Source organism: Nematostella vectensis, chromosome 5 (assembly GCF_932526225.1).
Source record: "Nematostella vectensis chromosome 5, jaNemVect1.1, whole genome shotgun sequence".
In the NCBI taxonomy this organism is placed as follows: Eukaryota; Metazoa; Cnidaria; class Anthozoa; order Actiniaria; family Edwardsiidae; genus Nematostella; species Nematostella vectensis.
Genome location: NC_064038.1, coordinates 18,766,235 through 18,783,741, shown reverse-complemented (window position 1 = coordinate 18,783,741; position 17,507 = coordinate 18,766,235). Strand labels below are relative to the sequence as shown.

Here is a 17,507-nt window from a genome sequence, read left to right as displayed (position 1 = left end):
TGCCTACAGCACACGGTATTCCCAGGTGGTCACCCATCCAAGTACTAACCGCGCCCTACTGAGCTTAACTTTGGTGATCGGACGAGAACCGGTGCTTTCTCAGTGGTATGGCCGTAGACGATAGAACTGTTTAAGATCTATCTATTATATAACAGTCCTGTGAGTACCTCGATAACAAAAAGGAAATGCCTACAGCACACGGTATTCCCAGGCGGTCACCCGTCCAAGTACTAACCGTGCCCTACTGAGCTTAACTACGGTGATCGGACGAGAACCGGTGCTTTCTCAGTGGTATGGCCGTAGACGACAGAACTGTGTAAGAAATAGATTTGATATAACAGTCCTGTGAGTACTTCGGTAACAAAAAGGAAATGCCTACAGCACACGGTATTCCGAAGCGGTCACCCATCCAAGTACTTACCGCGCCCTACTGAGCTTAACTTCGGTGATCGGACGAGAACCGGTGCTTTCTCAGTGGTATGGCCGTAGACGATAGAACTGTGTAAGAAATAGATTTTATATAACAGTCCTGTGAGTACTTCGGTAACAAAACGGAAATGCCTACAGCACACGGTATTCCGAAGCGGTCACCCATCCAAGTACTTACCGCGCCCTACTGAGCTTAACTTCGGTGATCGGACGAGAACCGGTGCTTTCTCAGTGGTATGGCCGTAGACGACAGAACTGTTTAAGATCTATCTATTATATAACAGTCCTGTGAGTACCACGATAACAAAAAGGAAATGCCTACAGCACACGGTATTCCCAGGCGGTCACCCATCCAAGTACTAACCGTGCCCTACTGAGCTTAACTACGGTGATCGGACGAGAACCGGTGCTTTCTCAGTGGTATGGCCGTAGACGACAGAACTGTGTAAGAAATAGATTTTATATAACAGTCCTGTGAGTACTTTGGTAACAAAAAGGAAATGCCTACAGCACACGGTATTCCGAAGCGGTCACCCATCCAAGCACTTACCGCGCCCTACTGAGCTTAACTTCGGTGATCGGACGAGAACCGGTGCTTTCTAAGTGGTATGGCCGTAGACGATAGAACTGTGTAAGATCTATCTATTATATAACAGTCCTGTGAGTACTTCGATGACAAAAAGGAAATGCCTACAGCACACGGTATTCCCAGGGTGTCACCCATCCAAGTACTAACCGCGCCCTACTGAGCTTAACTTCGGTGATCGGACGAGAACCGGTGCTTTCTCAGTGGTATGGCCGTAGACGACAGAACTGTGTAAGAAATATATATTATATAACAGTCCCGTGAGTACTTCGATGACAAAAAGGAAATGCCTACAGCACACGGTATTCCCAGAAGGTCACCCATCGAAGTACTAACCGCGCCCTACTGAGCTTAACTTCGGTGATCGGACGAGAACCGGTGCTTTCTCAGTGGTATGGCCGTAGACGATAGAACTGTTTAAGATCTATCTATTATATAACAGTCCTGTGAGTACCTCGATAACAAAAAGGAAATGCCTTCAGCACACGGTATTCCCAGGCGGTCACCCGTCCAACTACTAACCGTGCCCTACTGACTTTAAGTTCTGTGATCGGACGAGAACTGGTGCTTTCTCAGTGGTATAGCCGTAAACGATAGAACTGTGTAAGATCTATCTATTATATAACAGTCCTGTGAGTACTTCGATGACAAAAAGGAAATGCCTACAGCACACGGTATTCCCAGGCGGTCACCCATCCAAGTACCTACCGCGCCCTACTGAGCTTAACTTCGGTGATCGGACGAGAACCGGTGCTTTCTAAGTGGTATGGCCGTAGACGATAGAACTGTGTAAGATCTATCTATTATCTAACAGTCCTGTGATTACTTCGATGACAAAAAGGAAATGCCTACAGCACACGGTATTCCCAGGCGGTCACCCATCCAAGTACTAACCGCGCCCTACTGAGCTTAACTTCGGTGATCGGACGAGAACCGGTGCTTTCTCAGTGGTATGGTCGTAGACGACAGAACTGTTTAAGATCTATCTATTATATAACTGTCCTGTGAGTACCTCGATAACAAAAAGGAAATGCCTACAGCACACGGTATTCCCAGGCGGTCACCCATCCAAGTACTAACCGTGCCCTACTGAGCTTAACTACGGTGATCGGACGAGAACCGGTGCTTTCTCAGTGGTATGGCCGTAGACGACAGAACTGTTTAAGATCTATCTATTATATAACAGTCCTGTGAGTACCTCGATAACAAAAAGGAAATGCCTACAGCACACGGTATTCCCAGGCGGTCACCCATCCAAGAACTAACCGTGCCCTACTGAGCTTAACTACGGTGATCGGACGAGAACCGGTGCTTTCTCAGTGGTATGGCCGTAGACGACAGAACTGTGTAAGATCTATCTATTATATAACAGTCCTGTGAGTACTTCGATGACAAAAAGGAAATGCCTACAGCACACGGTATTCCCTGGCGGTCACCCATCCAAGTACTAACCGCGCCCTACTGAGCTTAACTTCGGTGATCGGACGAGAACCGGTGTTTCTCAGTGGTATGGCCGTAGACGACAGAACTGTGTAAGAAATATATATTATATAACAGTCCTGTGAGTACTTCGATGACAAAAAGGAAATGCCTACAGCACACGGTATTCCCAGGCGGTCACCCATCCAAGTACTAACCGCGCCCTACTGAGCTTAACTTCGGTGATCGGACGAGAACCGGTGCTTTCTCAGTGGTATGGCCGTAGACGATAGAACTGTGTAAGATCTATCTATTATATAACAGTCCTGTTAGTACTTCGAAAACAAAAAGTAAATGCCTACAGCACACGGTATTCCCAGGCGGTCACCCATCCAAGTACTAACCGCGCCCTACTGAGCTTAACTTCGGTGATCGGACGAGAACCGGTGCTTTCTCAGTGGTATGGTCTTAGACGACAGAACTGTGTAAGAAATAGATTTTATATAACAGTCCTGTGAGTACTTCGGTAACAAAAAGGAAATGCCTACAGCACACGGTATTCCGAAGCGGTCACCCATCCAAGTACTAACCGTGCCCTAATGAGCTTAACTACGGTGATCGGACGAGAACCGGTGCTTTCTCAGTGGTATGGCCGTAGACGACAGAACTGTGTAAGAAATAGATTTTATATAACAGTCCTGTGAGTACTTCGTTAACAAAAAGGAAATGCCTACAGCACACGGTATTTCCAGGCGGTCACCCGTCCAAGTACTAACCGTGCCTTAATGAGCTTAACTACGGTAATCGGACGAGAACCGGTGCTTTCTCAGTGGTATGGCCGTAGACGACAGAACTGTGTAAGAAATAGATTTTATATAACACTCCTGTGAGTACTTCGGTAACAAAAAGGAAATGCCTACAGCACACGGTATTCCGAAGCGGTCACCCATCCAAGTACTTACCGCGCCCTACTGAGCTTAACTTCGGTGATCGGACGAGAACCGGTGCTTTCTCAGTGGTATGGCCGTAGACGACAGAACTGTTTAAGATCTATCTATTATATAACAGTCCTGTGAGTACCACGATAACAAAAAGGAAATGCCTACAGCACACGGTATTCCCAGGCGGTCACCCATCCAAGTACTAACCGTGCCCTACTGAGCTTAACTACGGTGATCGGACGAGAACCGGTGCTTTCTCAGTGGTATGGCCGTAGACGACAGAACTGTGTAAGAAATATATATTATATAACAGTCCTGTGAGTACTTCGATGACAAAAAGGAAATGCCTACAGCACACGGTATTCCGAAGCGGTCACCCATCCAAGTACTTACCGCGCCCTACTGAGCTTAACTTCGGTGATCGGACGAGAACCGGTGCTTTCTAAGTGGTATGGCCGTAGACGATAGAACTGTGTAAGATCTATCTATTATATAACAGTCCTGTGAGTACTTCGATGACAAAAAGGAAATGCCTACAGCACACGGTATTCCCAGGCGGTCACCCATCCAAGTACTAACCGCGCCCTACTTAGCTTAAATTCGGTGATCGGACGAGAACCGGTGCTTTCTCAGTGGTATGGCCGTAGACGATAGAACTGTTTAAAATCTATCTATTATATAACAGTCCTGTGAGTACCTCGATGACAAAAAGGAAATGCCTACAGCACACGGTATTCCCAGGCGGTCACCCATCCAAGTACTAACCGTGCCCTACTGAGCTTAACTTCGGTGATCGGACGAGAACCGGTGCTTTCTCAGTGGTATGGCCGTAGACGACAGAACTGTGTAAGAAATATATATTATATAACAGTCCTGTGAGTACTTCGATGACAAAAAGGAAATGCCTACAGCACACGGTATTCCCAGGCGGTCACCCATCCAAGTACTAACCGCGCCCTACTGAGCTTAACTTCGGTGATTGGACGAGAACCGGTGCTTTCTCAGTGGTATGGCCGTAGACGATAGAACTGTGTAAGATCTATCTATTATATAACAGTCCTGTTAGTACTTCGAAAACAAAAAGTAAATGCCTACAGCACACGGTATTCCCAGGCGGTCACCCATCCAAGTACTAACCGCGCCCTACTGAGCTTAACTTTGGTGATCGGACGAGAACCGGTGCTTTCTCAGTGGTATGGCCGTAGACGATAGAACTGTTTAAGATCTATCTATTATATAACAGTCCTGTGAGTACCTCGATAACAAAAAGGAAATGCCTACAGCACACGGTATTCCCAGGCGGTCACCCGTCCAAGTACTAACCGTGCCCTACTGAGCTTAATTACGGTGATCGGACGAGAACCGGTGCTTTCTCAGTGGTATGGCCGTAGACGACAGAACTGTGTAAGAAATAGATTTGATATAACAGTCCTGTGAGTACTTCGGTAACAAAAAGGAAATGCCTACAGCACACGGTATTCCGAAGCGGTCACCCATCCAAGTACTTACCGCGCCCTACTGAGCTTAACTTCGGTGATCGGACGAGAACCGGTGCTTTCTCAGTGGTACCGCCGTAGACGATAGAACTGTTTAAGATCTATCTATTATATGACAGTCCTGTGAGTACCTCGATAACAAAAAGGAAATGCCTACAGCACACGGTATTCCCAGGCGGTCACCCATCCAAGTACTAACCGTGCCCTACTGAGCTTAACTACGGTGATCGGACGAGAACCGGTGCTTTCTCAGTGGTATGGCCGTAGACGACAGAACTGTGTAAGATCTATCTATTATATAACAGTCCTGTGAGTACTTCGATGACAAAAAGGAAATGCCTACAGCACACGGTATTCCCAGGCGGTCACCCATCCAAGTACTAACCGCGCCCTACTGAGCTTAACTTCGGTGATCGGACGAGAACCGGTGCTTTCTCAGTGGTATGGCCGTAGACGACAGAACTGTGTAAGAAATATATATTATATAACAGTCCTGTGAGTACTTCGAAAACAAAAAGTAAATGCCTACAGCACACGGTATTCACAGGCGGTCACCCATCCAAGTACTAACCGCGCCCTACTGAGCTTAACTTCTGTGATCGGACGAGAACCGGTGCTTTCTCAGTGGTATGGCCGTAGACGATAGAACTGTTTAAGATCTATCTATTATATAACAGTCCTGTGAGTACCTCGATAACAAAAAGGAAATGCCTACAGCACACGGTATTCCCAGGCGGTCACCCGTCCAAGTACTAACCGTGCCATACTGACTTTAAGTTCTGTGATCGGACGAGAACTGGTGCTTTCTCAGTGGTATGGCCGTAAACGATAGAACTGTGTAACATCTATCTATTATATAACAGTCCTGTCAGTACCTCGATAACAAGAAGGAAATGCCTACAGCACACGGTATTCCGAAGCGGTCACCCATTCAAGTACTTACCGCTTCCTAATGAGCTTAACTTCGGTGATCGGACGAGAACCGGTGCTTTCTAAGTGGTATGGCCGTAGACGATAGAACTGTGTAAGATCTATCTATTATATAACAGTCCTGTGAGTACTTCGATGACAAAAAGGAAATGCCTACAGCACACGGTATTCCCAGGCGGTCACCCATCCAAGTACTAACCGCGCCCTACTGAGCTTAACTTCGGTGATCGGACGAGAACCGGTGCTTTCTCAGTGGTATGGCCGTAGACGACAGAACTGTGTAAGAAATATATATTATATAACAGTCCCGTGAGTACTTCGATGACAAAAATGAAATGCCTACAGCACACGGTATTTCCAGGCGGTCACCCGTCCAAGTACTAACCGTGCCCTAATGAGCTTAACTACGGTAATCGGACGAGAACCGGTGCTTTCTCAGTGGTATGGCCGTAGACGACAGAACTGTGTAAGAAATAGATTTTATATAACACTCCTGTGAGTACTTCGGTAACAAAAAGGAAATGCCTACAGCACACGGTATTCCGAAGCGGTCACCCATCCAAGTACTTACCGCGCCCTACTGAGCTTAACTTCGGTGATCGGACGAGAACCGGTGCTTTCTCAGTGGTATGGCCGTAGACGACAGAACTGTTTAAGATCTATCTATTATATAACAGTCCTGTGAGTACCACGATAACAAAAAGGAAATGCCTACAGCACACGGTATTCCCAGGCGGTCACCCATCCAAGTACTAACCGTGCCCTACTGAGCTTAACTACGGTGATCGGACGAGAACCGGTGCTTTCTCAGTGGTATGGCCGTAGACGACAGAACTGTGTAAGAAATATATATTATATAACAGTCCCGTGAGTACTTCGATGACAAAAAGGAAATGCCTACAGCACACGGTATTCCCAGGCGGTCACCCATCCAAGTACTAACCGCGCCCTACTGAGCTTAACTTCGGTGATCGGACGAGAACCGGTGCTTTCTCAGTGGTATGGCCGTAGACGTTAGAACAGTTTAAGATCTATCTATTATATAACAGTCCTGTGAGTACCTCGATAACAAAAAGGAAATGCCTACAGCACACGGTATTCCCAGGCGGTCACCCGTCCAAGTACTAACCGTGCCCTACTGACTTTAAGTTCTGTGATCGGACGAGAACTGGTGCTTTCTCAGTGGTATGGCCGTAAACGATAGAACTGTGTAACATCTATCTATTATATAACAGTACTGTCAGTACCTCGATAACAAAAAGGAAATGCCAACAGCACACGGTATTCCGAAGCGGTCACCCATCCAAGTACTTACCAAGCCCTACTGAGCTTAAATTCGGTGATCGGACGAGAACCGGTGCTTTCTCAGTGGTATGGCCGTAGACGACAGAACTGTGTAAGAAATATATATTATATAACAGTCCTGTGAGTACTTCGATGACAAAAAGGAAATGCCTACAGCACACGGTATTCCCAGGCGGTCACCCATCCAAGTACTAACCGCGCCCTACTGAGCTTAACTTCGGTGATCGGACGAGAACCGGTGCTTTTTCAGTGGTATGGCCGTAGATGATAGAACTGTGTAAGAGCTATCTATTATATAACAGTCCTGTTAGTACTTCGAAAACAAAAAGTAAATGCCTACAGCACACGGTATTCCCAGGCGGTCACCCATCCAAGTACTAACCGCGCCCTACTGAGCTTAACTTCGGTGATCGGACGAGAACCGGTGCTTTCTCAGTGGTATGGCCGTAGACGATAGAACTGTTTAAGATCTATCAATTATATAACAGTCCTGTGAGTACCTCGATAACAAAAAGGAAATGCCTACAGCACACGGTATTCCCAGGCGGTCACCCGTCCAACTACTAACCGTGCCCTACTGACTTTAAGTTCTGTGATCGGACGAGAACTGGTGCTTTCTCAGTGGTATGGCCGTAAACGATAGAACTGTGTAAGATCTATCTATTATATAACAGTCCTGTGAGTACTTCGATGACAAAAAGGAAATGCCTACAGCACACGGTATTCCCAGGTGGTCACCCATCCAAGTACTTACCGCGCCCTACTGAGCTTAACTTCGGTGATCGGACGAGAACCGGTGCTTTCTCAGTGGTATGGTCGTAGACGACAGAACTGTTTAAGATCTATCTATTATATAACAGTCCTGTGAGTACCTCGATAACAAAAAGGAAATGCCTACAGCACACGGTATTCCCAGGCGGTCACCCATCCAAGTACTAACCGTGCCCTACTGAGCTTAACTACGGTGATCGGACGAGAACCGGTGCTTTCTCAGTGGTATGGCCGTAGACGACAGAACTGTTTAAGATCTATCTATTATATGACAGTCCTGTGAGTACCTCGATAACAAAAAGGAAATGCCTACAGCACACGGTATTCCCAGGCGGTCACCCATCCAAGTACTAACCGTGCCCTACTGAGCTTAACTACGGTGATCGGACGAGAACCGGTGCTTTCTCAGTGGTATGGCCGTAGACGACAGAACTGTGTAAGATCTATCTATTATATAACAGTCCTGTGAGTACTTCGATGACAAAAAGGAAATGCCTACAGCACACGGTATTCCCAGGCGGTCACCCATCCAAGTACTAACCGCGCCCTACTGAGCTTAACTTCGGTGATCGGACGAGAACCGGTGCTTTCTCAGTGGTATGGCCGTAGACGACAGAACTGTGTAAGAAATATATATTATATAACAGTCCTGTGAGTACTTCGAAAACAAAAAGTAAATGCCTACAGCACACGGTATTCACAGGCGGTCACCCATCCAAGTACTAACCGCGCCCTACTGAGCTTAACTTCTGTGATCGGACGAGAACCGGTGCTTTCTCAGTGGTATGGCCGTAGACGATAGAACTGTTTAAGATCTATCTATTATATAACAGTCCTGTGAGTACCTCGATAACAAAAAGGAAATGCCTACAGCACACGGTATTCCCAGGCGGTCACCCGTCCAAGTACTAACCGTGCCATACTGACTTTAAGTTCTGTGATCGGACGAGAACTGGTGCTTTCTCAGTGGTATGGCCGTAAACGATAGAACTGTGTAACATCTATCTATTATATAACAGTCCTGTCAGTACCTCGATAACAAGAAGGAAATGCCTACAGCACACGGTATTCCGAAGCGGTCACCCATTCAAGTACTTACCGCTTCCTAATGAGCTTAACTTCGGTGATCGGACGAGAACCGGTGCTTTCTAAGTGGTATGGCCGTAGACGATAGAACTGTGTAAGATCTATCTATTATATAACAGTCCTGTGAGTACTTCGATGACAAAAAGGAAATGCCTACAGCACACGGTATTCCCAGGCGGTCACCCATCCAAGTACTAACCGCGCCCTACTGAGCTTAACTTCGGTGATCGGACGAGAACCGGTGCTTTCTCAGTGGTATGGCCGTAGACGACAGAACTGTGTAAGAAATATATATTATATAACAGTCCCGTGAGTACTTCGATGACAAAAATGAAATGCCTACAGCACACGGTATTCCCAGGCGGTCACCCATCCAAGTACTAACCGCGCCCTACTGAGCTTAACTTCGGTGATCGGACGAGAACCGGTGCTTTCTCAGTGGTATGGCCGTAGACGTTAGAACAGTTTAAGATCTATCTATTATATAACAGTCCTGTGAGTACGTCGATAACAAAAAGGAAATGCCTACAGCACACGGTATTCCCAGGCGGTCACCCGTCCAAGTACTAACCGTGCCCTACTGACTTTAAGTTCTGTGATCGGACGAGAACTGGTGCTTTCTCAGTGGTATGGCCGTAAACGATAGAACTGTGTAACATCTATCTATTATATAACAGTACTGTCAGTACCTCGATAACAAAAAGGAAATGCCAACAGCACACGGTATTCCGAAGCGGTCACCCATCCAAGTACTTACCGCGCCCTACTGAGCTTAAATTCGGTGATCGGACGAGAACCGGTGCTTTCTCAGTGGTATGGCCGTAGACGACAGAACTGTGTAAGAAATAGATTTTATATAACAGTCCTGTGAGTACTTCGATGACAAAAAGGAAATGCCTACAGCACACGGTATTCCCAGGCGGTCACCCATCCAATTACTAACCGCGCCCTACTGAGCTTAACTTCGGTGATCGGACGAGAACCGGTGCTTTTTCAGTGGTATGGCCGTAGACGATAGAACTGTGTAAGATCTATCTATTATATAACAGTCCTGTTAGTACTTCGAAAACAAAAAGTAAATGCCTACAGCACACGGTATTCCCAGGCGGTCACCCATCCAATTACTAACCGCGCCCTACTGAGCTTAACTTCGGTGATCGGACGAGAACCGGTGCTTTCTCAGTGGTATGGCCGTAGACGATAGAACTGTTTAAGATCTATCTATTATATAACAGTCCTGTGAGTACCTCGATAACAAAAAGGAAATGCCTACAGCACACGGTATTCCCAGGCGGTCACCCTTCCAACTACTAACCGTGCCCTACTGACTTCAAGTTCTGTGATCGGACGAGAACTGGTGCTTTCTCAGTGGTATGGCCGTAAACGATAGAACTGTGTAATATCTATCTATTATATAACAGTCCTGTGAGTACTTCGATGACAAAAAGGAAATGCCTACAGCACACGGTATTCCCAGGCGGTCACCCATCCAAGTACTTACCGCGCCCTACTGAGCTTAACTTTGGTGATCGGACGAGAACCGGTGCTTTCTAAGTGGTAATAATAATAATAATAATCGTTTATTCATACTTTTGTAGCATAAGCTAAATTACAGTATGTCGGCCGATGCACACTACACTTAACAATGTATAAATAAATACTGGAATAACTACTGGAAACGAATTGTGATAAAGTTATTATACCTTTCAGTTACACCAACTGATTTATCCAAACGGCTGCAACCCCCCCTTAGCGAATAACCATGGGCGACCTCAGTCCCAGATTGTATTATATATTTTATAGGCTCATTGCATCTTGCTTTAGCCATGAATCGACGGCTATTATCTATTATCTGGTATGGCCGTAGACGATAGAACTGTGTAAGATCTATCTATTATCTAACAGTCCTGTGAGTACTTTGATGACAAAAAGGAAATGCCTACAGCACACGGTATTCCCAGGCGGTCACCCATCCAAGTACTAACCGCGCCCTACTGAGCTTAACTTCGGTGATCGGACGAGAACCGGTGCTTTCTCAGTGGTATGGTCGTAGACGACAGAACTGTTTAAGATCTATCTATTATATAACAGTCCTGTGAGTACCTCGATAACAAAAAGGAAATGCCTACAGCACACGGTATTCCCAGGCGGTCACCCATCCAAGTACTAACCGTGCCCTACTGAGCTTAACTACGGTGATCGGACGAGAACTGGTGCTTTCTCAGTGGTATGGCCGTAGACGACAGAACTGTTTAAGATCTATCTATTATATAACAGTCCTGTGAGTACCTCGATAACAAAAAGGAAATGCCTACAGCACACGGTATTCCCAGGCGGTCACACATCCAAGTACTAACCGTGCCCTACTGAGCTTAACTACGGTGATCGGACGAGAACCGGTGCTTTCTCAGTGGTATGGCCGTAGACGACAGAACTGTGTAAGATCTATCTATTATATAACAGTCCTGTGAGTACTTCGATGACAAAAAGGAAATGCCTACAGCACACGGTATTCCCAGGCGGTCACCCATCCAAGTACTAACCGCGCCCTACTGAGCTTAACTTCGGTGATCGGACGAGAACCGGTGCTTTCTCAGTGGTATGGCCGTAGACGTTAGAACAGTTTAAGATCTATCTATTATATAACAGTCCTGTGAGTACGTCGATAACAAAAAGGAAATGCCTACAGCACACGGTATTCCCAGGCGGTCACCCGTCCAAGTACTAACCGTGCCCTACTGACTTTAAGTTCTGTGATCGGACGAGAACTGGTGCTTTCTCAGTGGTATGGCCGTAAACGATAGAACTGTGTAACATCTATCTATTATATAACAGTACTGTCAGTACCTCGATAACAAAAAGGAAATGCCAACAGCACACGGTATTCCGAAGCGGTCACCCATCCAAGTACTTACCGCGCCCTACTGAGCTTAAATTCGGTGATCGGACGAGAACCGGTGCTTTCTCAGTGGTATGGCCGTAGACGACAGAACTGTGTAAGAAATAGATTTAATATAACAGTCCTGTGAGTACTTCGATGACAAAAAGGAAATGCCTACAGCACACGGTATTCCCAGGCGGTCACCCATCCAAGTACTAACCGCGCCCTACTGAGCTTAACTTCGGTGATCGGACGAGAACCGGTGCTTTTTCAGTGGTATGGCCGTAGACGATAGAACTGTGTAAGATCTATCTATTATATAACAGTCCTGTTAGTACTTCGAAAACAAAAAGTAAATGCCTACAGCACACGGTATTCCCAGGCGGTCACCCATCCAATTACTAACCGCGCCCTACTGAGCTTAACTTCGGTGATCGGACGAGAACCGGTGCTTTCTCAGTGGTATGGCCGTAGACGATAGAACTGTTCAAGATCTATCTATTATATAACAGTCCTGTGAGTACCTCGATAACAAAAAGGAAATGCCTACAGCACACGTATTCCCAGGCGGTCACCCTTCCAACTACTAACCGTGCCCTACTGACTTTAAGTTCTGTGATCGGACGAGAACTGGTGCTTTCTCAGTGGTATGGCCGTAAACGATAGAACTGTGTAATATCTATCTATTATATAACAGTCCTGTGAGTACTTCGATGACAAAAAGGAAATGCCTACAGCACACGGTATTCCCAGGCGGTCACCCATCCAAGTACTTACCGCGCCCTACTGAGCTTAACTTCGGTGATCGGACGAGAACCGGTGCTTTCTAAGTGGTAATAATAATAATAATAATCGTTTATTCATACTTTTGTAGCATAAGCTAAATTACAGTATGTCGGCCGATGCACACTACACTTAACAATGTATAAATAAATACTGGAATAACTACTGGAAACGAATTGTGATAAAGTTATTATACCTTTCAGTTACACCAACTGATTTATCCAAACGGCTGCAACCCCCCCTTAGCGAATAACCATGGGCGACCTCAGTCCCAGATTGTATTATATATTTTATAGGCTCAGTGCATCTTGCTTTAGCCATGAATCGACGGCTATAATCTATTATCTGGTATGGCCGTAGACGATAGAACTGTGTAAGATCTATCTATTATCTAACAGTCCTGTGAGTACTTTGATGACAAAAAGGAAATGCCTACAGCACACGGTATTCCCAGGCGGTCACCCATCCAAGTACTAACCGCGCCCTACTGAGCTTAACTTCGGTGATCGGACGAGAACCGGTGCTTTCTCAGTGGTATGGTCGTAGACGACAGAACTGTTTAAGATCTATCTATTATATAACAGTCCTGTGAGTACCTCGATAACAAAAAGGAAATGCCTACAGCACACGGTATTCCCAGGCGGTCACCCATCCAAGTACTAACCGTGCCCTACTGAGCTTAACTACGGTGATCGGACGAGAACTGGTGCTTTCTCAGTGGTATGGCCGTAGACGACAGAACTGTTTAAGATCTATCTATTATATAACAGTCCTGTGAGTACCTCGATAACAAAAAGGAAATGCCTACAGCACACGGTATTCCCAGGCGGTCACACATCCAAGTACTAACCGCGCCCTACTGAGCTTAACTTCGGTGATCGGACGAGAACCGGTGCTTTCTCAGTGGTATGGCCGTAGACGACAGAACTGTGTAAGAAATATATATTATATAACAGTCCTGTGAGTACTTCGATGACAAAAAGGAAATGCCTACAGCACACGGTATTCCCAGGCGGTCACCCATCCAAGTACTAACCGCGCCCTACTGAGCTTAACTTCGGTGATCGGACGAGAACCGGTGCTTTCTCAGTGGTATGGCCGTAGACGATAGAACTGTGTAAGATCTATCTATTATATAACAGTCCTGTTAGTACCTCAATAACAAAAAGGAAATGCCTACAGCACACGGTATTCCCAGGCGGTCACCCATCCAAGTACTAACCGCGCCCTACTGAGCTTAACTTCGGTGATCGGACGAGAACCGGTGCTTTTTCAGTGGTATGGCCGTAGACGATAGAACTGTTTAAGATCTATCTATTATATAACAGTCCTGTGAGTACCTCGATAACAAAAAGGAAATGCCTACAGCACACGGTATTCCCAGGCGGTCACCCGTCCAAGTACTAACCGTGCCATACTGACTTTAAGTTCTGTGATCGGACGAGAACTGGTGCTTTCTCAGTGGTATGGCCGTAAACGATAGAACTGTGTAACATCTATCTATTATATAACAGTCCTGTCAGTACCTCGATAACAAAAAGGAAATGCCTACAGCACACGGTATTCCGAAGCGGTCACCCATTCAAGTACTTACCGCTTCCTAATGAGCTTAACTTCGGTGATCGGACGAGAACCGGTGCTTTCTAAGTGGTATGGCCGTAGACGATAGAACTGTGTAAGATCTATCTATTATATAACAGTCCTGTGAGTACTTCGATGACAAAAAGGAAATGCCTACAGCACACGGTATTCCCAGGCGGTCACCCATCCAAGTACTAACCGCGCCCTACTGAGCTTAACTTCGGTGATCGGACGAGAACCGGTGCTTTCTCAGTGGTATGGTCTTAGACGACAGAACTGTTTAAGATCTATCTATTATATAACAGTCCTGTGAGTACCTCGATAACAAAAAGGAAATGCCTACAGCACACGGTATTCCCAGGCGGTCACCCATCCAAGTACTAACCGTGCCCTACTGAGCTTAACTACGGTGATCGGACGAGAACCGGTGCCTTCTCAGTGGTATGGCCGTAGACGACAGAACTGTGTAAGAAATAGATTTTATATAACAGTCCTGTGAGTACTTCGGTAACAAAAAGGAAATGCCTACAGCACACGGTATTCCGAAGCGGTCACCCATCCAAGTACTTACCGCGCCCTACTGAGCTTAACTTCGGTGATCGGACGAGAACCGGTGCTTTCTCAGTGGTATGGCTGTAGACGACAGAACTGTTTAAGATCTATCTATTATATAACAGTCCTGTGAGTACCACGATAACAAAAAGGAAATGCCTACAGCACACGGTATTCCCAGGCGGTCACCCGTCCAAGTACTAACCGTGCCCTACTGAGCTTAATTACGGTGATCGGACGAGAACCGGTGCTTTCTCAGTGGTATGGCCGTAGACGACAGAACTGTGTAAGAAATAGATTTTATATAACAGTCCTGTGAGTACTTCGTTAACAAAAAGGAAATGCCTACAGCACACGGTATTTCCAGGCTTTCACCCGTCCAAGTACTAACCGTGCCCTAATGAGCTTAACTACGGTAATCGGACGAGAACCGGTGCTTTCTCAGTGGTATGGCCGTAGACGACAGAACTGTGTAAGAAATAGATTTTATATAACACTCCTGTGAGTACTTCGGCAACAAAAAGGAAATGCCTACAGCACACGGTATTCCGAAGCGGTCACCCATCCAAGTACTTACCGCGCCCTACTGAGCTTAACTTCGGTGATCGGACGAGAACCGGTGCTTTCTCAGTGGTATGGCCGTAGACGACAGAACTGTTTAAAATCTATCTATTATATAACAGTCCTGTGAGTACCACGATAACAAAAAGGAAATGCCTACAGCACACGGTATTCCAAGGCGGTCACCCGTCCAAGTACTAACCGTGCCATACTGACTTTAAGTTCTGTGATCGGACGAGAACTGGTGCTTTCTCAGTGGTATGGCCGTAAACGATAGAACTGTGTAACATCTATCTATTATATAACAGTCCTGTCAGTACCTCGATAACAAAAAGGAAATGCCTACAGCACACAGTATTCCGAAGCGGTCACCCATTCAAGTACTTACCGCTTCCTAATGAGCTTAACTTCGGTGATCGGACGAGAACCGGTGCTTTCTCAGTGGTATGGCCGTAGACGATAGAACTGTGTAAGATCTATCAATTATATAACAGTCCTGTGAGTACTTCGATGACAAAAAGGAAATGCCTACAGCACACGGTATTCCCAGGCGGTCACCCATCCAAGTACTAACCGCGCCCTACTGAGCTTAACTTCGGTGATCGGACGAGAACTGGTGCTTTCTCAGTGGTATGGTCTTAGACGACAGAACTGTTTAAGATCTATCTACTATATAACAGTCCTGTGAGTACCTCGATAACAAAAAGGAAATGCCTACAGCACACGGTATTCCCAGGCGGTCACCCATCAAAGTACTAACCGTGCCCTACTGAGCTTAACTACGGTGATCGGACGAGAACCGGTGCTTTCTCAGTGGTATGGCCGTAGACGACAGAACTGTGTAAGAAATAGATTTTATATAACAGTCCTGTGAGTACTTCGGTAACAAAAAGGAAATGCCTACAGCACACGGTATTCCGAAGCGGTCACCCATCCAAGTACTTACCGCGCCCTACTGAGCTTAACTTCGGTGATCGCACGAGAACCGGTGCTTTCTCAGTGGTATGGCTGTAGACGACAGAACTGTTTAAGATCTATCTATTATATAACAGTCCTGTGAGTACCACGATAACAAAAAGGAAATGCCTACAGCACACGGTATTCCCAGGCGGTCACCCATCCAAGTACTAACCGTGCCCTACTGAGCTTAACTACGGTGATCGGACGAGAACCGGTGCTTTCTCAGTGGTATGGCCGTAGACGACAGAACTGTGTAAGAAATAGATTTTATATAACAGTCCTGTGAGTACTTTGGTAACAAAAAGGAAATGCCTACAGCACACGGTATTCCGAAGCGGTCACCCATCCAAGTAATTACCGCGCCCTACTGAGCTTAACTTCGGTGATCGGACGAGAACCGGTGCTTTCTAAGTGGTATGGCCGTAGACGATAGAACTGTGTAAGATCTATCTATTATATAACAGTCCTGTGAGAACTTCGATGACAAAAAGGAAATGCCTACAGCACACGGTATTCCCAGGCGGTCACCCATCCAAGTACTAACCGCGCCCTACTTAGCTTAACTTCGGTGATCGGACGAGAACCGGTGCTTTCTCAGTGGTATGGCCGTAGACGACAGAACTGTGTAAGAAATATATATTATATAACAGTCCTGTGACTACTTCGAAGACAAAAAGGAAATGCCTACAGCACACGGTATTCCGAAGCGGTCACCCATCCAAGTACTTACCGCGCCCTACTGAGCTTAACTTCGGTGATCGGACGAGAACCGGTGCTTTCTAAGTGGTATGGCCGTAGACGATAGAACTGTGTAAGATCTATCTATTATATAACAGTCCTGTGAGTACTTCGATGACAAAAAGGAAATGCCTACAGCACACGGTATTCCCAGGCGGTCACCCATCCAAGTACTAACCGTGCCCTACTGAGCTTAACTACGGTGATCGGACGAGAACCGGTGCTTTCTCAATGGTATGGCCGTAGACGACAGAACTGTGTAAGAAATAGATTTTATATAACAGTCCTGTGAGTACTTCGGTAACAAAAAGGAAATGCCTACAGCACACGGTATTCCGAAGCGGTCACCCATCCAAGTACTTACCGCGCCCTACTGAGCTTAACTTCGGTGATCGGACGAGAACCGGTGCTTTCTCAGTGGTATGGCTGTAGACGACAGAACTGTTTAAGATCTATCTATTATATAACAGTCCTGTGAGTACCACGAT

At 46.2% G+C, this 17,507-nt stretch overlaps 72 non-coding genes and 19 pseudogenes across 72 annotated transcripts; all 91 read right to left on the bottom strand.

The window, feature by feature from the left end:
• On the bottom strand, window positions 1–119 carry LOC125563618. The gene has a single exon (XR_007308637.1). It is a non-coding gene; the product is annotated as a 5S ribosomal RNA (ribosomal RNA).
• A 67-nt stretch (window positions 120–186) lies between these two features.
• Window positions 187–305, bottom strand: LOC125564115. Its single transcript, XR_007309134.1, has one exon. It is a non-coding gene; the product is annotated as a 5S ribosomal RNA (ribosomal RNA).
• A 67-nt stretch (window positions 306–372) lies between these two features.
• LOC125564466 lies at window positions 373–491 on the bottom strand. Its single transcript, XR_007309484.1, has one exon. It is a non-coding gene; the product is annotated as a 5S ribosomal RNA (ribosomal RNA).
• Window positions 492–558: 67 nt separating this feature from the next.
• LOC125564465 lies at window positions 559–677 on the bottom strand. The gene has a single exon (XR_007309483.1). It is a non-coding gene; the product is annotated as a 5S ribosomal RNA (ribosomal RNA).
• Window positions 678–744: 67 nt separating this feature from the next.
• On the bottom strand, window positions 745–863 carry LOC125563439. Its single transcript, XR_007308458.1, has one exon. It is a non-coding gene; the product is annotated as a 5S ribosomal RNA (ribosomal RNA).
• A 67-nt stretch (window positions 864–930) lies between these two features.
• Window positions 931–1,049, bottom strand: LOC125566157. The gene has a single exon (XR_007311164.1). It is a non-coding gene; the product is annotated as a 5S ribosomal RNA (ribosomal RNA).
• A 67-nt stretch (window positions 1,050–1,116) lies between these two features.
• On the bottom strand, window positions 1,117–1,235 carry LOC125564705. Its single transcript, XR_007309724.1, has one exon. It is a non-coding gene; the product is annotated as a 5S ribosomal RNA (ribosomal RNA).
• A 67-nt stretch (window positions 1,236–1,302) lies between these two features.
• On the bottom strand, window positions 1,303–1,421 carry LOC125563496. Its single transcript, XR_007308515.1, has one exon. It is a non-coding gene; the product is annotated as a 5S ribosomal RNA (ribosomal RNA).
• Window positions 1,422–1,488: 67 nt separating this feature from the next.
• Window positions 1,489–1,607, bottom strand: LOC125567065 (annotated as a pseudogene).
• A 67-nt stretch (window positions 1,608–1,674) lies between these two features.
• LOC125565079 lies at window positions 1,675–1,793 on the bottom strand. The gene has a single exon (XR_007310097.1). It is a non-coding gene; the product is annotated as a 5S ribosomal RNA (ribosomal RNA).
• Window positions 1,794–1,860: 67 nt separating this feature from the next.
• LOC125563909 lies at window positions 1,861–1,979 on the bottom strand. Its single transcript, XR_007308928.1, has one exon. It is a non-coding gene; the product is annotated as a 5S ribosomal RNA (ribosomal RNA).
• A 67-nt stretch (window positions 1,980–2,046) lies between these two features.
• Window positions 2,047–2,165, bottom strand: LOC125563438. Its single transcript, XR_007308457.1, has one exon. It is a non-coding gene; the product is annotated as a 5S ribosomal RNA (ribosomal RNA).
• Window positions 2,166–2,232: 67 nt separating this feature from the next.
• On the bottom strand, window positions 2,233–2,351 carry LOC125564581. The gene has a single exon (XR_007309600.1). It is a non-coding gene; the product is annotated as a 5S ribosomal RNA (ribosomal RNA).
• A 67-nt stretch (window positions 2,352–2,418) lies between these two features.
• On the bottom strand, window positions 2,419–2,536 carry LOC125565255. The gene has a single exon (XR_007310270.1). It is a non-coding gene; the product is annotated as a 5S ribosomal RNA (ribosomal RNA).
• Window positions 2,537–2,603: 67 nt separating this feature from the next.
• On the bottom strand, window positions 2,604–2,722 carry LOC125567000. The gene has a single exon (XR_007311614.1). It is a non-coding gene; the product is annotated as a 5S ribosomal RNA (ribosomal RNA).
• A 67-nt stretch (window positions 2,723–2,789) lies between these two features.
• Window positions 2,790–2,908, bottom strand: LOC125565300. Its single transcript, XR_007310315.1, has one exon. It is a non-coding gene; the product is annotated as a 5S ribosomal RNA (ribosomal RNA).
• A 67-nt stretch (window positions 2,909–2,975) lies between these two features.
• Window positions 2,976–3,094, bottom strand: LOC125565702. The gene has a single exon (XR_007310713.1). It is a non-coding gene; the product is annotated as a 5S ribosomal RNA (ribosomal RNA).
• Window positions 3,095–3,161: 67 nt separating this feature from the next.
• LOC125566616 lies at window positions 3,162–3,280 on the bottom strand (annotated as a pseudogene).
• Window positions 3,281–3,347: 67 nt separating this feature from the next.
• LOC125564464 lies at window positions 3,348–3,466 on the bottom strand. Its single transcript, XR_007309482.1, has one exon. It is a non-coding gene; the product is annotated as a 5S ribosomal RNA (ribosomal RNA).
• Window positions 3,467–3,533: 67 nt separating this feature from the next.
• On the bottom strand, window positions 3,534–3,652 carry LOC125563437. Its single transcript, XR_007308456.1, has one exon. It is a non-coding gene; the product is annotated as a 5S ribosomal RNA (ribosomal RNA).
• Window positions 3,653–3,719: 67 nt separating this feature from the next.
• Window positions 3,720–3,838, bottom strand: LOC125565620. Its single transcript, XR_007310631.1, has one exon. It is a non-coding gene; the product is annotated as a 5S ribosomal RNA (ribosomal RNA).
• A 67-nt stretch (window positions 3,839–3,905) lies between these two features.
• Window positions 3,906–4,024, bottom strand: LOC125565357. Its single transcript, XR_007310371.1, has one exon. It is a non-coding gene; the product is annotated as a 5S ribosomal RNA (ribosomal RNA).
• Window positions 4,025–4,091: 67 nt separating this feature from the next.
• On the bottom strand, window positions 4,092–4,210 carry LOC125565066. Its single transcript, XR_007310084.1, has one exon. It is a non-coding gene; the product is annotated as a 5S ribosomal RNA (ribosomal RNA).
• A 67-nt stretch (window positions 4,211–4,277) lies between these two features.
• LOC125564251 lies at window positions 4,278–4,396 on the bottom strand. The gene has a single exon (XR_007309271.1). It is a non-coding gene; the product is annotated as a 5S ribosomal RNA (ribosomal RNA).
• A 67-nt stretch (window positions 4,397–4,463) lies between these two features.
• On the bottom strand, window positions 4,464–4,582 carry LOC125563699. Its single transcript, XR_007308719.1, has one exon. It is a non-coding gene; the product is annotated as a 5S ribosomal RNA (ribosomal RNA).
• Window positions 4,583–4,649: 67 nt separating this feature from the next.
• LOC125565249 lies at window positions 4,650–4,768 on the bottom strand. The gene has a single exon (XR_007310264.1). It is a non-coding gene; the product is annotated as a 5S ribosomal RNA (ribosomal RNA).
• A 67-nt stretch (window positions 4,769–4,835) lies between these two features.
• Window positions 4,836–4,954, bottom strand: LOC125565788. The gene has a single exon (XR_007310799.1). It is a non-coding gene; the product is annotated as a 5S ribosomal RNA (ribosomal RNA).
• Window positions 4,955–5,021: 67 nt separating this feature from the next.
• On the bottom strand, window positions 5,022–5,140 carry LOC125563436. Its single transcript, XR_007308455.1, has one exon. It is a non-coding gene; the product is annotated as a 5S ribosomal RNA (ribosomal RNA).
• A 67-nt stretch (window positions 5,141–5,207) lies between these two features.
• On the bottom strand, window positions 5,208–5,326 carry LOC125566989. Its single transcript, XR_007311613.1, has one exon. It is a non-coding gene; the product is annotated as a 5S ribosomal RNA (ribosomal RNA).
• Window positions 5,327–5,393: 67 nt separating this feature from the next.
• Window positions 5,394–5,512, bottom strand: LOC125564833. The gene has a single exon (XR_007309851.1). It is a non-coding gene; the product is annotated as a 5S ribosomal RNA (ribosomal RNA).
• A 67-nt stretch (window positions 5,513–5,579) lies between these two features.
• Window positions 5,580–5,698, bottom strand: LOC125566975 (annotated as a pseudogene).
• Window positions 5,699–5,765: 67 nt separating this feature from the next.
• Window positions 5,766–5,884, bottom strand: LOC125566840 (annotated as a pseudogene).
• Window positions 5,885–5,951: 67 nt separating this feature from the next.
• Window positions 5,952–6,070, bottom strand: LOC125566978. The gene has a single exon (XR_007311612.1). It is a non-coding gene; the product is annotated as a 5S ribosomal RNA (ribosomal RNA).
• A 67-nt stretch (window positions 6,071–6,137) lies between these two features.
• LOC125566354 lies at window positions 6,138–6,256 on the bottom strand. The gene has a single exon (XR_007311361.1). It is a non-coding gene; the product is annotated as a 5S ribosomal RNA (ribosomal RNA).
• A 67-nt stretch (window positions 6,257–6,323) lies between these two features.
• LOC125564463 lies at window positions 6,324–6,442 on the bottom strand. The gene has a single exon (XR_007309481.1). It is a non-coding gene; the product is annotated as a 5S ribosomal RNA (ribosomal RNA).
• Window positions 6,443–6,509: 67 nt separating this feature from the next.
• LOC125563434 lies at window positions 6,510–6,628 on the bottom strand. Its single transcript, XR_007308453.1, has one exon. It is a non-coding gene; the product is annotated as a 5S ribosomal RNA (ribosomal RNA).
• Window positions 6,629–6,695: 67 nt separating this feature from the next.
• On the bottom strand, window positions 6,696–6,814 carry LOC125566966. The gene has a single exon (XR_007311611.1). It is a non-coding gene; the product is annotated as a 5S ribosomal RNA (ribosomal RNA).
• Window positions 6,815–6,881: 67 nt separating this feature from the next.
• LOC125566701 lies at window positions 6,882–7,000 on the bottom strand (annotated as a pseudogene).
• Window positions 7,001–7,067: 67 nt separating this feature from the next.
• LOC125566207 lies at window positions 7,068–7,186 on the bottom strand. The gene has a single exon (XR_007311214.1). It is a non-coding gene; the product is annotated as a 5S ribosomal RNA (ribosomal RNA).
• Window positions 7,187–7,253: 67 nt separating this feature from the next.
• Window positions 7,254–7,372, bottom strand: LOC125564687. Its single transcript, XR_007309706.1, has one exon. It is a non-coding gene; the product is annotated as a 5S ribosomal RNA (ribosomal RNA).
• Window positions 7,373–7,439: 67 nt separating this feature from the next.
• On the bottom strand, window positions 7,440–7,558 carry LOC125566954. The gene has a single exon (XR_007311609.1). It is a non-coding gene; the product is annotated as a 5S ribosomal RNA (ribosomal RNA).
• A 67-nt stretch (window positions 7,559–7,625) lies between these two features.
• On the bottom strand, window positions 7,626–7,744 carry LOC125566827 (annotated as a pseudogene).
• A 67-nt stretch (window positions 7,745–7,811) lies between these two features.
• Window positions 7,812–7,930, bottom strand: LOC125564189. Its single transcript, XR_007309209.1, has one exon. It is a non-coding gene; the product is annotated as a 5S ribosomal RNA (ribosomal RNA).
• A 67-nt stretch (window positions 7,931–7,997) lies between these two features.
• On the bottom strand, window positions 7,998–8,116 carry LOC125563433. Its single transcript, XR_007308452.1, has one exon. It is a non-coding gene; the product is annotated as a 5S ribosomal RNA (ribosomal RNA).
• Window positions 8,117–8,183: 67 nt separating this feature from the next.
• LOC125563432 lies at window positions 8,184–8,302 on the bottom strand. The gene has a single exon (XR_007308451.1). It is a non-coding gene; the product is annotated as a 5S ribosomal RNA (ribosomal RNA).
• A 67-nt stretch (window positions 8,303–8,369) lies between these two features.
• Window positions 8,370–8,488, bottom strand: LOC125566943. The gene has a single exon (XR_007311608.1). It is a non-coding gene; the product is annotated as a 5S ribosomal RNA (ribosomal RNA).
• Window positions 8,489–8,555: 67 nt separating this feature from the next.
• Window positions 8,556–8,674, bottom strand: LOC125564832. The gene has a single exon (XR_007309850.1). It is a non-coding gene; the product is annotated as a 5S ribosomal RNA (ribosomal RNA).
• A 67-nt stretch (window positions 8,675–8,741) lies between these two features.
• Window positions 8,742–8,860, bottom strand: LOC125566974 (annotated as a pseudogene).
• A 67-nt stretch (window positions 8,861–8,927) lies between these two features.
• Window positions 8,928–9,046, bottom strand: LOC125566839 (annotated as a pseudogene).
• Window positions 9,047–9,113: 67 nt separating this feature from the next.
• On the bottom strand, window positions 9,114–9,232 carry LOC125566932. The gene has a single exon (XR_007311607.1). It is a non-coding gene; the product is annotated as a 5S ribosomal RNA (ribosomal RNA).
• A 67-nt stretch (window positions 9,233–9,299) lies between these two features.
• LOC125566921 lies at window positions 9,300–9,418 on the bottom strand. Its single transcript, XR_007311606.1, has one exon. It is a non-coding gene; the product is annotated as a 5S ribosomal RNA (ribosomal RNA).
• A 67-nt stretch (window positions 9,419–9,485) lies between these two features.
• LOC125566700 lies at window positions 9,486–9,604 on the bottom strand (annotated as a pseudogene).
• Window positions 9,605–9,671: 67 nt separating this feature from the next.
• On the bottom strand, window positions 9,672–9,790 carry LOC125566084. Its single transcript, XR_007311091.1, has one exon. It is a non-coding gene; the product is annotated as a 5S ribosomal RNA (ribosomal RNA).
• A 67-nt stretch (window positions 9,791–9,857) lies between these two features.
• On the bottom strand, window positions 9,858–9,976 carry LOC125565165. Its single transcript, XR_007310181.1, has one exon. It is a non-coding gene; the product is annotated as a 5S ribosomal RNA (ribosomal RNA).
• Window positions 9,977–10,043: 67 nt separating this feature from the next.
• On the bottom strand, window positions 10,044–10,162 carry LOC125564235. Its single transcript, XR_007309255.1, has one exon. It is a non-coding gene; the product is annotated as a 5S ribosomal RNA (ribosomal RNA).
• A 67-nt stretch (window positions 10,163–10,229) lies between these two features.
• On the bottom strand, window positions 10,230–10,348 carry LOC125567041 (annotated as a pseudogene).
• Window positions 10,349–10,415: 67 nt separating this feature from the next.
• On the bottom strand, window positions 10,416–10,534 carry LOC125567074 (annotated as a pseudogene).
• Window positions 10,535–10,899: 365 nt separating this feature from the next.
• Window positions 10,900–11,018, bottom strand: LOC125563908. The gene has a single exon (XR_007308927.1). It is a non-coding gene; the product is annotated as a 5S ribosomal RNA (ribosomal RNA).
• A 67-nt stretch (window positions 11,019–11,085) lies between these two features.
• LOC125564051 lies at window positions 11,086–11,204 on the bottom strand. The gene has a single exon (XR_007309070.1). It is a non-coding gene; the product is annotated as a 5S ribosomal RNA (ribosomal RNA).
• Window positions 11,205–11,271: 67 nt separating this feature from the next.
• LOC125564809 lies at window positions 11,272–11,390 on the bottom strand. The gene has a single exon (XR_007309827.1). It is a non-coding gene; the product is annotated as a 5S ribosomal RNA (ribosomal RNA).
• A 67-nt stretch (window positions 11,391–11,457) lies between these two features.
• LOC125566910 lies at window positions 11,458–11,576 on the bottom strand. Its single transcript, XR_007311605.1, has one exon. It is a non-coding gene; the product is annotated as a 5S ribosomal RNA (ribosomal RNA).
• Window positions 11,577–11,643: 67 nt separating this feature from the next.
• LOC125566698 lies at window positions 11,644–11,762 on the bottom strand (annotated as a pseudogene).
• A 67-nt stretch (window positions 11,763–11,829) lies between these two features.
• On the bottom strand, window positions 11,830–11,948 carry LOC125566083. Its single transcript, XR_007311090.1, has one exon. It is a non-coding gene; the product is annotated as a 5S ribosomal RNA (ribosomal RNA).
• Window positions 11,949–12,015: 67 nt separating this feature from the next.
• Window positions 12,016–12,134, bottom strand: LOC125563958. Its single transcript, XR_007308977.1, has one exon. It is a non-coding gene; the product is annotated as a 5S ribosomal RNA (ribosomal RNA).
• A 67-nt stretch (window positions 12,135–12,201) lies between these two features.
• LOC125564234 lies at window positions 12,202–12,320 on the bottom strand. The gene has a single exon (XR_007309254.1). It is a non-coding gene; the product is annotated as a 5S ribosomal RNA (ribosomal RNA).
• Window positions 12,321–12,387: 67 nt separating this feature from the next.
• Window positions 12,388–12,505, bottom strand: LOC125567026 (annotated as a pseudogene).
• Window positions 12,506–12,572: 67 nt separating this feature from the next.
• On the bottom strand, window positions 12,573–12,691 carry LOC125567025 (annotated as a pseudogene).
• Window positions 12,692–13,056: 365 nt separating this feature from the next.
• Window positions 13,057–13,175, bottom strand: LOC125563907. Its single transcript, XR_007308926.1, has one exon. It is a non-coding gene; the product is annotated as a 5S ribosomal RNA (ribosomal RNA).
• Window positions 13,176–13,242: 67 nt separating this feature from the next.
• LOC125564050 lies at window positions 13,243–13,361 on the bottom strand. Its single transcript, XR_007309069.1, has one exon. It is a non-coding gene; the product is annotated as a 5S ribosomal RNA (ribosomal RNA).
• Window positions 13,362–13,428: 67 nt separating this feature from the next.
• LOC125564622 lies at window positions 13,429–13,547 on the bottom strand. The gene has a single exon (XR_007309641.1). It is a non-coding gene; the product is annotated as a 5S ribosomal RNA (ribosomal RNA).
• Window positions 13,548–13,614: 67 nt separating this feature from the next.
• Window positions 13,615–13,733, bottom strand: LOC125566899. Its single transcript, XR_007311604.1, has one exon. It is a non-coding gene; the product is annotated as a 5S ribosomal RNA (ribosomal RNA).
• A 67-nt stretch (window positions 13,734–13,800) lies between these two features.
• Window positions 13,801–13,919, bottom strand: LOC125563957. Its single transcript, XR_007308976.1, has one exon. It is a non-coding gene; the product is annotated as a 5S ribosomal RNA (ribosomal RNA).
• Window positions 13,920–13,986: 67 nt separating this feature from the next.
• On the bottom strand, window positions 13,987–14,105 carry LOC125566973 (annotated as a pseudogene).
• A 67-nt stretch (window positions 14,106–14,172) lies between these two features.
• LOC125566838 lies at window positions 14,173–14,291 on the bottom strand (annotated as a pseudogene).
• Window positions 14,292–14,358: 67 nt separating this feature from the next.
• LOC125565299 lies at window positions 14,359–14,477 on the bottom strand. The gene has a single exon (XR_007310314.1). It is a non-coding gene; the product is annotated as a 5S ribosomal RNA (ribosomal RNA).
• Window positions 14,478–14,544: 67 nt separating this feature from the next.
• Window positions 14,545–14,663, bottom strand: LOC125563749. The gene has a single exon (XR_007308769.1). It is a non-coding gene; the product is annotated as a 5S ribosomal RNA (ribosomal RNA).
• Window positions 14,664–14,730: 67 nt separating this feature from the next.
• On the bottom strand, window positions 14,731–14,849 carry LOC125564587. The gene has a single exon (XR_007309606.1). It is a non-coding gene; the product is annotated as a 5S ribosomal RNA (ribosomal RNA).
• Window positions 14,850–14,916: 67 nt separating this feature from the next.
• LOC125565248 lies at window positions 14,917–15,035 on the bottom strand. The gene has a single exon (XR_007310263.1). It is a non-coding gene; the product is annotated as a 5S ribosomal RNA (ribosomal RNA).
• A 67-nt stretch (window positions 15,036–15,102) lies between these two features.
• LOC125567037 lies at window positions 15,103–15,221 on the bottom strand (annotated as a pseudogene).
• Window positions 15,222–15,288: 67 nt separating this feature from the next.
• On the bottom strand, window positions 15,289–15,407 carry LOC125564461. The gene has a single exon (XR_007309479.1). It is a non-coding gene; the product is annotated as a 5S ribosomal RNA (ribosomal RNA).
• A 67-nt stretch (window positions 15,408–15,474) lies between these two features.
• Window positions 15,475–15,593, bottom strand: LOC125567057 (annotated as a pseudogene).
• Window positions 15,594–15,660: 67 nt separating this feature from the next.
• LOC125566773 lies at window positions 15,661–15,779 on the bottom strand (annotated as a pseudogene).
• A 67-nt stretch (window positions 15,780–15,846) lies between these two features.
• Window positions 15,847–15,965, bottom strand: LOC125565936. Its single transcript, XR_007310944.1, has one exon. It is a non-coding gene; the product is annotated as a 5S ribosomal RNA (ribosomal RNA).
• A 67-nt stretch (window positions 15,966–16,032) lies between these two features.
• On the bottom strand, window positions 16,033–16,151 carry LOC125563520. Its single transcript, XR_007308539.1, has one exon. It is a non-coding gene; the product is annotated as a 5S ribosomal RNA (ribosomal RNA).
• A 67-nt stretch (window positions 16,152–16,218) lies between these two features.
• Window positions 16,219–16,337, bottom strand: LOC125565084. The gene has a single exon (XR_007310102.1). It is a non-coding gene; the product is annotated as a 5S ribosomal RNA (ribosomal RNA).
• Window positions 16,338–16,404: 67 nt separating this feature from the next.
• LOC125563431 lies at window positions 16,405–16,523 on the bottom strand. Its single transcript, XR_007308450.1, has one exon. It is a non-coding gene; the product is annotated as a 5S ribosomal RNA (ribosomal RNA).
• Window positions 16,524–16,590: 67 nt separating this feature from the next.
• Window positions 16,591–16,709, bottom strand: LOC125566159. The gene has a single exon (XR_007311166.1). It is a non-coding gene; the product is annotated as a 5S ribosomal RNA (ribosomal RNA).
• Window positions 16,710–16,776: 67 nt separating this feature from the next.
• Window positions 16,777–16,895, bottom strand: LOC125564067. The gene has a single exon (XR_007309086.1). It is a non-coding gene; the product is annotated as a 5S ribosomal RNA (ribosomal RNA).
• A 67-nt stretch (window positions 16,896–16,962) lies between these two features.
• Window positions 16,963–17,081, bottom strand: LOC125565619. Its single transcript, XR_007310630.1, has one exon. It is a non-coding gene; the product is annotated as a 5S ribosomal RNA (ribosomal RNA).
• Window positions 17,082–17,148: 67 nt separating this feature from the next.
• Window positions 17,149–17,267, bottom strand: LOC125563745. The gene has a single exon (XR_007308765.1). It is a non-coding gene; the product is annotated as a 5S ribosomal RNA (ribosomal RNA).
• Window positions 17,268–17,334: 67 nt separating this feature from the next.
• Window positions 17,335–17,453, bottom strand: LOC125564586. The gene has a single exon (XR_007309605.1). It is a non-coding gene; the product is annotated as a 5S ribosomal RNA (ribosomal RNA).
• Window positions 17,454–17,507: the final 54 nt, after the last annotated feature.